Source organism: Dasypus novemcinctus, chromosome 21 (genome assembly GCF_030445035.2).
Source record: "Dasypus novemcinctus isolate mDasNov1 chromosome 21, mDasNov1.1.hap2, whole genome shotgun sequence".
In the NCBI taxonomy this organism is placed as follows: Eukaryota; Metazoa; Chordata; class Mammalia; order Cingulata; family Dasypodidae; genus Dasypus; species Dasypus novemcinctus.
The window spans coordinates 30,937,474-30,949,901 of NC_080693.1; the positions used below are offsets into that span (position 1 = coordinate 30,937,474).

A 12,428-nucleotide genomic window follows, 5' to 3' on the forward strand; every position below is an offset into this window, starting at 1 on the left:
CGCGGCGGGAGGGGGCGCCCGGTGCGCGCAAGGCGCTCCCACGGCCTGGCGCCCGCCTGCGCCCGCCTCCCCGCGCCCGGGCTCCCCACCTGCCGCCGGCCCGCCCGCTCCCTCCCTTCCTCGCGCTCCCTCTCCGTCCCCTCCTCTGCGCTCCCGCCCCGCGTCCCCGCCGGGTCCCGGGCTGAGGCGGCTGACGCGCTCTCGCAGCCCGGCCCGCCGGGATACTTCCCCGACGCTGTCACTGTCTTTAAAACAGAGGGAGAGAAAATATGCACCGGGAGGAAACGCGCATCCTCAGTCCAAGCGAAACCGCCTTCGCCCGGCGGTGTCCGCCGCGGACTTCCCAGCCGAGCCAGCGCCGGCAGGACGAGGACCAGGCTGCCGGGCGGTTAGAGGGGCGCCCCGTGCCCAGCGCCCGAGCCCCCGCCCCACCCTGCCCGAGGCGCCAGGGCTGGGGAGCCGTGGGTGAGCGTGGGATAGGGGTGTTTTGACACCGAGGGACGCTACCTCCCACCTCTCCCCGAAGTCGGGGAAAGGACTGCAGTGCGGGGATGGGGAGGATGGGGGGGCCCAGCGTGGCGCCTACGTGCCCCGGGGTCATCTCCCGGTTAACTTTTGATTTTCCGGACCTGGAAGTTTGCTACAGCCTAGGGTCAATGATCAACTTCAAGGCGGCGGCCGCACCTCTGCCCAGTTCGCCCGGGGCCCCAGCGGCTCTTGCCCTCCTGCTGCACTCTGTGCAAGCTTCACCTTCACTTGGGAACGGAAGGACGAAAGGTCACGCCAGCTCCTGGGAAAGAGCCGTGGCCTGGTCCCTACCCTCCAGGCAGAACTCGCTTACATCTCCCTCACCCATTTCCATTTGCTGCCCCAACTTCCTGTCCCCTCCTCTCCCCAGGCAGAACTAAACCAGCTTTGCTTCTCCGCTGTCCCCCTATGGGAGAGGAATCAGGCAGGGGGCTGGAGACAAGTAAAGCCAGCCAATTAGTCCATCTTTGGAAACTGCCCTGTTGGGGCCAAAAGAAATCCATGAGGCAATTTGTCTTGTTTTGAGTGTTGTGTCTTGTTTTTTGTGTTGTTTTGTTTTCCAAGCTGATGTTCAACACAGCAAACTCAAAATCCAGGCAAAGAAGTGGCCAGTGCTGGAGAGGTGACCGGAGCTGCAAATGAATTCAAGGGGCGTGAGGCCTCAGCTCCCATCTCCAGTATGCATAGCTTCTTCCTGGCATTGCAGAAGGGGTGGAGGGGAGGGAGTGCCAGGGTGGTTCCCAAATGCACCTGGTTTATTTATGAAGCATCCATTAGCAATGGCCTCCCTCCCGTGCCCCCGCCCCAGCTGCCTGGGTGGCGGGGAATCACAGATATAGCCATGGCATCTATTTATAGCTAGAGACATGAGTGACCCAGGCCCCACCCTGGGATTGGCAGCTAAGCCCACTGCAAGGACTCCACCAGTCATGACCCGAGAATCAGTCTGGAAAAAGAATGGGGAAATACGTGTCCTCGGTGGAGAAGGGGGCAGAGTCCCAGTGCTGCGCAGGGCTTCTCCTGCCTCCCATACCACGCGGTACCGGCAGGTTAGCTGATGGACACGTCAGCCCCATGGCAGGAAGGGTGGCTGGTGGGCTGGCCGCAGGTCTAGCCCAGCACAGCTGTGCTCTACCCACACAGAGGAAGCTGGTCTCCAGGCAAGGCCTGACCCCTCCCCAGTGAGTGAGCGTGTGGGTGGCCCCCACCCCTCCCCAGTGACCACCCACTCAACCTGGGGGATAGCTCAAGTCAAGTGCATCAGTAGGCAACAGGACATTGGAGTAAAGGTGCAAAATCTTTCCATCAAGCGGCTTCCATTGTTCACCTTTGCTCTGGGGATCCAGAACCTCTCAGCCCCTCCACAAAGGTGTTTCCAATCCCCAGTGTGACTGAAAACACCAGGCTGTCTCCAAAAACCATGGACTTCTCACCTCGCAGATCCTGACTCCTGGACGGAAACAGTACATAGGAAACCCATCCGTGGGAGGGAATTGTCACCATCTAAGCTAGACCTGCCCATCCCACCAACATTTATTAAGCACTTCCTGCCCGTCCAGCTTGGTGCAGGTGACCAGCTTGGTGCAGGAAACGGAAGACACGACTCTTGCCCAGAACAACCAGGGCGACCACATGCAAAACCACAAAGCACCAGCATCCCCGCTGGCTCGTGCAGGGCAATGCTTCCTAAAATCTGGCTGTTCACAGCCCACCTTTACAATTTTTTGTCTTAACTTTATACTACGTGGTTATTCGATTAACTCGCTTTCATTAAATCAACTCAGTTTTGCACTTAGTTAATTCTTCAAGACAGCATTATTACCACCCTAAATAAAAAGCATTCCCACTTGCCACTAATACCAAGAAAACAAATACAAATTTATTACATTTTAGCTAAATATTGTCCCCTGATGAAGGCTCTGAGCCTGAAGCACCTTTGTTAAAAAGAAAGAGCCAACTGGTAGACATTAACGACACACTTATGCTAAATGAAGACACTGCCGTTGAAGAAATCCTAAAGTTTGAGAGAGAACTGACAAGGGAGCAATTCTCACGTTAGTGAGTCGTCTACCGTCTACGGCCACATCCATAGACCACCTTGGGGTGGACAGAGAGGGCTGGGAGCATTCAGAAGTCAGAGAAGGGGTCTTCTCCCGGGCCCCATCCTGCACCACAGCTCACCCCCAGCAGCGCCCCCTCCCCTGCACTAGCAGGGGTGTCTATTTGCATTTCCTTGTGGGCTGCACAGGTGGAGGGAGCTCCTATTCACAGGCAGGCCCCAGCTCACAGGCCCTCGAAGGCCCATTCCAGCCCCAAAGTGCCAGGCAGCTGCCAGCTTGGGGTCTCTGCCCCAATCCCGGGGAAGCCCAAAGGCAGAGGGGGCCCCGGTGGGTAAGGGGGGTAGGCGGGGAAGTTAATCATGAACGGAGGGCAGACAGCTGCACAGCTCGTTCCAAAGGGACCAGTGGATTGAAACAGACACGCATGCTTGGTCCTGGAGAAAAGGGCCTTCTGTGCCCGGGAGCCCGCTCCAGGAGGCACATCCGTGTGAACCTGGAAGCAGCCCTGCTGCCAGCACCCCAGTCTCAGAGAGAACCCGGGGCAGACGTGTCTGGGCTGCCCCAACCCACCTCCGACTTCCAGTGCCTCCACCACAAGGCGAAAATGGTGCAACCTGCCTGGCTAGGACTAGGGGCTGATGTGGGCAAGGCGGAGCATGGAGCAAGAAGAGTGGGGTCCTTTGTGAAAACCAGATGTCTTCAGATGCCTTGCCCTACTGCAGGGGAGAGAGTCCCCAGCCATCCAATGACCACACAATCTTTGGAGCAATTCAAAAGTTACAAACATACAACCTTGGACCTTCTCAGGACCATCCAGCACCCCCACACTCTTCTGTCTTTGGGAACACACGCATACACACACCAGCTCAGGGAAATCACCCAGAAGCCCCCTCTCACAGCTCCCGTCTGCTGAGCACTCACACCTATGCCGGTAAAAACTGCCTGCCAATCAATCTTGGCAGGTACATTAGCACCCCCTACTGGGCGACTACACAGTTGCATCTCTGGGACACCACCATTAAGAGAAAAAGGCTGGAGAGGGGAGGGAAAGGGAGAGGGCAAGAGCGGGAAGAGAGGAGAAAGTGAAAGACTGAGAAGATGATTTAATATGGGGAGCAGGCTCTATTTTGAAAAGAGAGGGAGATACAGAAGGGGTCTTTGCCAAAACACTGCCTCTTCTCCCAGCAACTCAGGGCCCTTCCCGGAGCACGTGACCAGCCCCCGTGGGCAGAGCCCACCCCAGCAGGGTCCTTGGGAGACAGCCTCAGGCCAGGATAGCCCGAGTCTGGGATAGGAGGCCTCAAAGGCAAGCTTTGGGAATGAAGCTCGGACCTCCTTTCCCAGACCCACCCATATCATGTTTAGCAAAGGATCTGATGAAAAACGGACTCAGATTTTAAAAACGGATCTTGGTGACTTGCATGACATTTCCAAGCTTCAGGGAAAGGAAACCATGCCTGAGGAAACCCACAGATCCCACGCAGTGGCGGAGATCCAGCCCCAGGGCTGTACATAACTTGATACCAGAGTGATCCAGGGCAGCCTGCAACACACGATGTCAATCAAAACTTTGCTGATTCCCTGTTCAGGGGGTACAAAAAAGGGGAGGGGGAGCAAGGGGAGATGGAGGAAGAAAAGAGTTCTTCATCTCCTGCTTGGGTTACTGAAGGTGTTGTAAATGGGGGGGCGTCATTCATAGGTTTTTTAGTTTTTGCATGCTAAGCTGTGTGACTGTAATTTTTCCCACAGTTCTGTTTCCACAATTCAAAAGGATTCTTCTGTATGTGAAATTTCTGGCAGGCGTGAAGAGATGAATTTTGCACGGAGGCTGCACAGGGGTCGCTCAGAGAATCAGAAGCCGATGCCCAGAGCCAGGTGACCTGCAACACTGTCCTCCTGGCACCCAGGACCCCCCTCCAGCCCCCACCTCCCTGGCGACCAAACCTCCCCAGCTGCTTCTACCACAGAAGCCACTTCCTACTCCAGCGTTTCTGGGGCTGAGTGGAAAAGTTGGGAGGGAGGCTAGCTTTCCATAACATTCACAGCATTGCTTAGCAACATCTTCCAAAGCAAGAACCAGCCGATGCTCCAAAAACCATTCCATTTGACCCTATAAAGCACAGAGAGGCTTCTCAGACACCTATTATTTATATACTATTTTATAGTCCCAATAACACCTTCGGTGCCTGGCATCTTTGGGAGATGACCTCTGCCACCTGAGATTTCCACACAACCAGAGCTTTGAGGAGCAAAACTTTTTGCTTGTTTGCCTTCTTGCTTTTATTGTAATGACCTTGGCTAGAAATTTCTCTAAAAATGTCTTGCATAATTTTGTCACTTTCAAAGACAGGTTGATGCCACCTTTTCTTGATGACTCAAACCCATCATTAAGACAGCTGTACTGAGCTAAAATGCAGTTAAATGAACTGACAGGCCACTGAGCTTGGAGGCCCGTTTGTCCCTAAACTCAATGGCCCCATAAGTGAGGAAGTGAAAGCACAGACCCTGCAGTCAGACACACTGGGTTAGAATCCCACCTACAGCCTGTACTGTGTGGCCATGGGCTAGGAATTTAACCTCTCTGAGCCTCAGTTTCTTCATCTTTCAATAGGAATACCAATAGTTCCAGCCTCCTCAGGTTAGTACAAGGATTAAATGACAACACATGTCCACACAAAGACGTGTATGACAATGTTCATGGCAGCTTTATTCAAAATAGCCCAAAACTGGAAACAGCCTGGATGGCCATCAACAAACTGGCACATCCAGAGAGTGCACTACCAGTCGGCAATAAAAAGAAGCAACTTTTTTGCTACAGGCAACAGCAAGGATGAATCTCAAAAACATTATGCTGCGCCAAAGAAACCAGACACAAAGCAGTACTGACTGTATGATTCCATTTATACAAGGCTCTAAAACAGACGATCAAATGTACAAAAATTAGAACAGCGGTTGCCTCGGGGAGGAGAGAGATTGACTGGGAAGGAACAAAAGGGAATTTTCTGGGTAGAGGGAAATGTTATATATCATTATGGAGGGGTCTATTTGTCCAAAATGTACAGACAAGATTTGTTCATTTCAGTGTATGTAAATTGTGCGTCGGAAAAAAACACTTAAATTAGCAGAAATAATAATTGAGTCGGGGTGCAGAGTGGGTAGAGGTAAAGATGAAAAAGCACGGCAGAATGCTGACCATTGTTGAGGCTGAGGGCTCATTATTGGTCTATTTACTTTGTATATGCTTCAAGTTTTCCATAATAAAAAATTTAAAGAAAATGGCCATAGTGAGGGAAAAAAGTTAATAGTGATTATCTCTGGAATTAAGATTATTTTTATTGTTGTCTTTGTATTTTTTTGCAATATACAAGTTTTATAAGGACGATGTGTTAAATTTGGAAATAAATAAAAAGGTATATATTATAAAAGTTTTCAAATGAAAACGCACACAAAAGTACCTCACAAGTACTCTGTAAATGGCCCTATTCCCTGTGTTGGGATTTTTTGGTGTGGTAACATACTTAAAAGATAAAATTTTAACCATTTTTAGGTGTACAATTCGGTGGTATTAAATACATTCAAAATGTTGTGCTACCATCACCACCATCCAGTACCAAAATGTTTCCATCACGTCGAATAGAAACTCTATACCTACTGAGTAACAACTCCCCAGCCCACCCTGACCCCTGGTAACCTGTGCTCTACTTTCTGTCCCTACGTGTTTGCTTATGCTAGATATTTCTTATAAGTGGAGTCATACAATATCTCTTCCTTTGTGCCTGGCTTATTTTACTCAACATGATGTCGTCCAGGTTGTCTATACTGTAGCACGTATCAGAACCTCATTCCTTTTTACAGCTGAATAATATTCCATCGAGCGTGTATACATGTTCATCCACCCATCAGTTGATAAACACTTGGGTCACCAGGTATGAATTATGCTGCTGCGAACACTGGTGTCCCTGTGTCCAGGTCTTTGGGGTATACACCTGAAGGGGAATGGCCAGGTCCTATGGTCACCTCCGTTTAACCCTGGAGGACCCTCGCTGTGCTCACGGGCAGTGGCTGATGGTGCTGTCCCTGCATCCCTGCCGCTCACGGGGAAGTCACAGAACTGAGAGTTGCGGTCGTTTTGACAAAAATAACAGTGAGCACCTGAGGGATTCTCCAACCCCAGTTCTACCACCTCCCTTTGTTCCTCCTCGCTTGTATACATTTGCTGTACACGAGTGTTTAGAGCTGCTGCGGTGCAGCTGGGTACGCGGGGCACTATTCAGGTGCACAGGGGCGCCACAGCCCCTTCCCGGCCTCGTGGCCGGTGCGGTGGGTTTGCATTCCCCGAGCACCCCAGCAGGTGTGTGTGAGTGTGTCTGTAAGTGTGTCCCTGTGTGTGCCCATGTATGTGTCTGTGTGTTCATGTATGTAATGTATTCATGCATGCATGTATCTGTGTGTGTTTTTGCGTCTGAGAGCATGTGTCCTGTGTGTAGGTGTATGTATATGTACGGATGCATTTATGTATGTCTGCATTTGTCTATATGTGTGTGTCTGTGTGTGCATGCGTGTATTTGTGTTTGTCTATGTGAGAGCAGTACGTACGTGTGTCTATATCTCTGGGTGCGCAGGTGTGTGCATGTATAGGTGTGTGAATGTGTATGTGTGTGTCTGGGGGTGCACCTGAGTGTCCCTATGTCTGTGTGCATGTGTGCACCCACGCAGGGGCGGGGCGGGGCACAGCACTCCCCTTGAGTCAGCAGCACCCAGACCACCCATGCACGGCAGCGCCGCCCAGGATTACCAGCTCACACACCTGGTCAACCAGAAGGGTCAAAGGTTGGGGCTTATCTACCCCAGTCCTGGTAAATTCTTGTTTTTCCTGTGCCTGGACTAATCTCTTGCCTCTCTTGGTCCTTGGTCCCTGTTCCGGAAGAATCCTGGGTTGGCTACTCCCTTTCAGAGGAAGCTACCCCGCCGGCGGGCTCCTTAGCTGGCACCCGGTCGCCTTCACCACAGAATCCACTCAAACTCACTGCCGTGTTAATGGCTCTTTCCCACACTGACATTAAGCCTTTTAGCCTTAAAGACTAAGCAAAGCTTAGCTTCTGTGTTAACACAGACTCCCTGAGCTTCTGAGCCTCTGCGGAGCAGCAGCTGTGTTTCTGCTCTTCGTACGCCTGGGACCAGGCCTGCCTCCTGGGGCCCTTCCCTCAGGAAAGTTCTTCTGGCTGTCTAACCTGCATCACTCCTGTTGTAATATAAACTCTGTTTTTGTAAGCATCTCCCTCACCCAAGAGAAGCCCCACTTAGTTCCCACTACCCCAACACTTTCCCACGCACAAACCAGCTTCAGAAACTATGGTGGCCACTTTCCTTTCAGCCTGAGGCCCCAAACTGCTCCCATCCCTCTTCTCCCCTGCCCCAGCCTCCTGAGTAAGCACAAGGCACCATCAGGGGCTGCGTGGGTCACAGATGGTGGGTTATGGCTAATAACAAAAGTACCAAAGTCAGCACGTTGTTTCCTCCTTTTAATACATCCAGCAGTTTCAAGGTTACAGATGCCCCCTCCCGCGGAGCTGGGCTCGGGCCATGGAGCAGGGACACATCCATCACACCTGCCGCCCGGGGGAGCGGAGCGGGGAGGTCTAAGACGCAGTCTCAGGCAAGGTCGGCGGACCGCGGGCCCTGTGTCAGTGATAGACGAGCTGGGAGAGCAGGCGGCTTTCCTTTCCTGGAAAACCTGGCGCGGAAACAGTCTCCATCCACTCCGACCTCCAGGGCAGTGGGATGCTCAGGGAGGGGCAAGTGGAGGCTGGGAAATGTACTGACAAGGTCATGTCACCAAATGAGCCAACTGGGAAATTAACCGAGCGGTTTTCTCAGCTATAGACCTGTCCCAAAAAATGTCACCTCCCCAGAGAGCTCTTCCTTGACTACTCACCTAAAGGACATGCCCCTTCCTTATTCTGCCCCTAGCGCTGGTCTGTCTCCTCCACGGAGAATACTCCAGCATGCAGGGTGTTTTATTTTATTTTATTATACACTTTCTTTTCTTTGTCTGTTATTTTTAACTGGCTTTTCTGTTTGCTTGGTTTTAACCTGTTCCCCCGAGGAATGTAAACTCCATGGGCCAGAACTGTGAGTTTCTTATTCACTATCTTATCCACCCCGCCCTCAGGCCTGGAATGGCAATTGACACACTAAGGTTAACAAACACGGTTGAGAGAGAGAGAGAGGAGGCAGGCAGGGAGGGGTGTAAGAGGGAGAAAGGAGGGAAAGGATGCAGGGTATTCCCACCGCAGACCCCAACCACCACCACCAAGGGGCTTAGATGTCCTGGGGCCTGAGATTCCTTTACCCAGAAAAAATTTCTTAGGCTTTAGCTTGACAGCTCTGGACAGGTCAGAGGGCAGAGGAGAGCACAGCAGTGCAGTCCCTGAGGTGGTGGGCATCCGCCACCCTCTCACAGGATGAAAGAACTCGGGGGGGGGGGGGGGGGGAGGGATGGCGGGTGGACACTGCAGAGCCTGCAGCCATGGCCGACAGGCGAGGAGGAGCCTGTCCCCAGATGAAGACCTGCTCTTCTGCCTGCTCGGCACCCGTGCCCCTTCTTCCAGTTGACTGTACCCTGATTTCCCTTGGGGACCACCCAGCCCACTACTGGTTTTTGTGGCTCGGTGGGACTGTCCCTCTCTTGACCCCACCCCCTGAGCCGGACACATGGCCCAGGCCTGGCCAACCCATGCATTCCATTTACCAGGCCACAAGATTGCTTCAAGGACAGGCAGGTACATTGAGTGGACCCCTGAACTTTTGCTGGCACCATCAGAAAGGGGAAACTGATTACCCTCTGGAGTTTCCCAAGTGGTAGCTCCAGGCTGTCTTGTGGCAGGAGAGCAGAGTTGCCTGAGAATGCAGTGAATGCAGAAGAAAACAGAGCCAAGAGATGGGGACAAACAGATTGCCACGGATATTGTCTGGCCACCTGGATCCAGCCATTCCTGAAGCCCAATTCTTTCCATTTACAAGAGCTTTCTTGGTGTTTGTGTTTATTCCATTGGGGAGAGGGGGAGTTAAGCCAGTTTGAGTTAGGCTTCTGTCACTAGTAACCTGTTAATAAACATAGCAGATCTCTACCCAGTGGGCAAGGATACACACAAAGAAGCAAAACAGTAGCTTAGGCAAGTAAGAAGGAGGCAGCAGGTAAGGGTAAAAGCCACAGCACTTCATGGAGAGAAGCGTCTCCCAAAGAGGGCCATGGGAAGCCATTCCAGGAGGCGCCTTGGTGCTGCTTCCTCAACGCCAAACACACCCAGACGTACTAACTCACCCAGGAGGGACAGACTTGGGACAGTCTGGGCACTGTCCTCTTGACCCTTCCTGAGGACAAGGCGGAAATCTGACCCTGCAGGTAAGACAAGGGATTTCTCCCTTCCTTTTCACTGCCAGCATCCAGGCCACTCATTTCATCTTTCTTCAGTAAAATCAAGGACTATTCAAGGAAAATGTTGGGAGAAAAAAAAAAAAAGCAACGTTCAGACAAATCCAAAACGTGGAACATTCTACAAAAGAACTTGCCAGGTCTCTTCAAAAAACTCAAGTCACTGGGGTTGGGGGTTGCTGTTCTATATTTAAAGACAGCCAAATGCAACGAGCGACAATGACAATATTCGGTTAATAATATAACTTAAGAGACAGTTCATTCAAATTTGGAGGCAATTGGGAACATTTGACTATGGACTATATATTCAATTGTATAATTAAGTTAATATTAATTTTCTTAGGTGTGATAATGGTATTGTGGTTTTGGCAGAGAATGACATTATCCTTGGGAGGCGTCTGCTTAAGTATCTGGCTGTTAAATGTCATAATATCTGCAACTCATTTTCTCTTTTACTATCATTATACAGAGAGAGAGTAACTGAGGCAAAATGTTAATAGGAGGCAAATGTAGGTAAATTCAGGGGCTCATTGCGCCATTCTTCTTATTTTTCTATAAACTGATAATTTTCAAAACAAAAAGTTGAAAAGGACCCCACATCGCCCATGCCTATGGCCGCCCGCAAATCCACACACACGCACGCATTCTGCGACACAGCGAGCAGAAGTCAGAGCACTGGGCCAGGAGCCGGGAGGAAAAACTTCCGGTCCAGAGCTGTCCTCTCATGTCTGTCCACCCCTCTCCTCGGTATGTTCTCCACCTGCCCCCACGAGACGCTGTAGGAGGACTTAGGCAGATAGAGAGGAGTGAAGGGGTCAAGAGGTGAAGGTGCAGCCTAAGATGAGCTGGTCCTTTCTAGCTTTAAGATCCGTTCCTGGAGGTGGATGTAGGAGACAGAAACTAAGGATCGCCAAGGTCAGCCCCTTCCCACCCAGTTCTAGGCCTTTCAGGGGAACCCAGGTCTTAGAACTTGACCCTGGGCTCAAAACTGGTGGTCATCACCACTCGATCACCCCAGGGAAAATTGGCCGGCTCAGTGTAATCAAAGAAATGAGTCTGGGCTCCGGGATGTGGCTTCCCCGAGAGCCCTCAGGACTCAGGACAAGAGCCTGTGGACCCCCAGGGCTTCTGAAGAGGGGAAAAGCGAGGACAGTCTCAGCGAAAGACCACACTGCAAGGGACTTCCACGGGTAAGGGCCCGCCTGCTTCTGCCCGGTCGTGCCTGTCTGGGCACAGGTTTGGCAGGCACTGCAAAGACCAGAAAAGCCCAGAGGGCGAGAAACCAGGGGAATGACAGCAGACAGGAGGCTTCACCCAGTGGTGGGCGTGGAGACTGGAGAGCAATCTAACAGTGTTATTAAAAGAGTGCTGTCCGCAGGGCCAGCGAGGGGACTTTACAGTTCAGGGTGAGTCAGCCGCTAGGAGCAGAGACCCCCAGTGCAGTGCCCCTGCAGTCCCAGGAGTGCGTGTGCGAGCTGGACGCAGGGCCCACCAAGGTCCTGCCAGCTGACCAAAAAGCATCCGCACAGCTCTCCAAGAAAGACCCACACGGACCCCAGGACTGGCTGAGTGGTGATGCGATCCTGCTGGAGCTGTTTCGGGAAACTACAAAGCAGGAGGTGTCTGGATGTCGATCTGGAGAGACTGCAACGAAATTAGTGCTTCCTCAAGCTAAAACTGCGGGTTTCTAACACTAAACTGGAAGCTGTGGGAAGGTAAACCCCTCCCCCCTAGGGGTAAAGGGCTGCAACTTTCCCTGAGAACTACTGGCCACAAGGCAGAGTTCCCAAGCCCTGTGTTCCCCTAAATGCGTGAGCCCTAAGCCCGTGTTCCCTGAACGCACGCAACCCACATCTCACAGAACCACGTACCCCGAGTCCACATTCTCCCGGGCCTCTGTTTCCCAAACCCAGTACTCCCGAAAACCCAGCATTGCCCTAGCCTGCCGGGCTAACTCCGGGAGTGGGAGGGTTTAGGTGGGAGGTGCAGAGGGGCACAAGGAGTGCAGCTTCAATCTTCTGGTCCCCCCTTTTACTGAGTTTGGAGGAGCAGACCAGCTGACTTGGGGAGAGCCTAGGAAGAGAGGAGAGGCGAATCTGCTGAGAGCCCGATTTACCTAAATGCCCTAGGATAAGAAACTGGGTCTGGGAGAAGGTGGAGTCAGAAAATTAACTAGCCCCTCTGAAGCATACCTAAGGGAGAGGGACAGTAGGTTGTGCTTTGCAGGCTTACAAAAGCATTTTAGGGTTCCTGGCAAGGGGTGAGTGCTCTCTCTCAAGAAATTAAGAGACATTATTTTCTGAGGTAAGTTGGTTCACCAGGGACCCATTTGAATCTCCTACAGGAGCCCTCATGCAGCCTGCTGCCCTGGGAGAGAGGGAAGTGAGGAAGGGAGAAAGCCGGAA

At 52.1% G+C, this 12,428-nt stretch overlaps 1 protein-coding gene across 24 annotated transcripts in view; it reads right to left on the reverse strand.

The window, feature by feature from the left end:
* The window catches only part of RAP1GAP2 (RAP1 GTPase activating protein 2), a 244,631-nt gene that overhangs the window by 153,381 nt on the left and 78,822 nt on the right, over positions 1–12,428 (reverse strand). The gene's annotated exons all lie outside the window — the stretch shown is intronic.